At 31.4% G+C, this 1,358-nt stretch overlaps 1 protein-coding gene across 7 annotated transcripts in view; it reads left to right on the top strand.

Annotated features, from left to right (window-relative positions):
* PCDH11X (protocadherin 11 X-linked) overlaps positions 1–1,358 on the top strand; it is a 741,312-nt gene that overhangs the window by 722,804 nt on the left and 17,150 nt on the right. The window lies entirely within an intron of this gene.

A 1,358-nucleotide genomic window follows, 5' to 3' on the forward strand; every position in this document is an offset into this window, starting at 1 on the left:
AGGAAAAAGGAACAATTCTGCACAATATTTTTTCAGAGAATATAAAAAGAAGGAATGCTTTACAACTCACTTAAGGGACCAGCATTATTCTAATACCAAAAACCGGAAAAAATATTATAAAAGAAAAAAATAAAGGATAAAAAACTACAGATCATATTTTTTATGAATATAGACACAAAAGTTCTTTAGATATATTAGCAAATCAACTCTAACAATATATAAAAAGTGAGATATATATTAGGAAATAAGGAGTATACCAGAAATTCACTATTTTACATTAAGGAATATGTGTATGTAATTCACCCCAGTAATGTAGTAAACAGCACCTTTGCTTGTGCTGGTAAGAGTGAAAGTCACTAGGAAAACTGAGTTAACAGAGAATAAGAATGTGAGATTAATCCTTTCTCCCTTTCTTATTAAAAGAAATTGCATGTGTATGTACTGAATTGCGTTTTTGTGTATGTATATATGTACAATAAAATACATATTTGGGTACAAGGATACATGTTAATAGTGAGGAAGGACAATCACAGGGGAAAGATGTATTGAAATAAGTTTTTTGCTTAATTCACAGAATGTTCTTATACCCTATCATAATGTTCCAGCCTATAAACAATTCACGTGTTTTGTCTATTTCTGTATTCATTTATCAGAATCATTTTGGTTCATTTCCTCAGTTGAGAAAGAGAATTGCCTCTGGGACTTTCTCTTCTCTTAAGGTCCCACCAGTTAACTGTCCACAGGACTATTCACACTAGCTCACAGCAAATGTCCCTGTACCTATTTCTAATCTTTCCTTCCCTTATTTCTACCATGCCCAATCCTCTGTGGATGTTGCACTCTCTCAATCATGCCCACTAAAATCACAGCCTTCCTATTTTCACACACATGCATGTGTACACACACACACATGCGAGATTTTTTACTTGGTTAATGCAACTCATACCTTATTTATTATCTTATTTTTAAATGGAATAGTTAAATTGGCTGTCATTCAAAAATTACATGTATATGTTTGTATCAAACATATATATATATAAAACACACACACACACACATACTACATGTGAGTCTGTAACTGTTTATTTCTGTCTGTGTATATATGTATGTTGTATATATGTATGTACAAATATATGTGTGATGTTTACATGTATGTTTATATGTATGTGTATATGTTATATATTTTATATTAGAAAACAATGAGTTTTACATTATAAACCAGAGTTCATGCCGATGACTCCATCTTAAATCCAGCCAGTCTCTTTCCACTTTTGTAAAATATATTCTCAAAGAGACAGAAACTGGACTCCACTTATCCTCCGTATGTTTACTTACTTCATTTTACTTATTTGCCCAAC

Source organism: Pteropus alecto, unplaced genomic scaffold (assembly GCF_000325575.1).
Source record: "Pteropus alecto unplaced genomic scaffold, ASM32557v1 scaffold119, whole genome shotgun sequence".
In the NCBI taxonomy this organism is placed as follows: domain Eukaryota; kingdom Metazoa; phylum Chordata; class Mammalia; order Chiroptera; family Pteropodidae; genus Pteropus; species Pteropus alecto.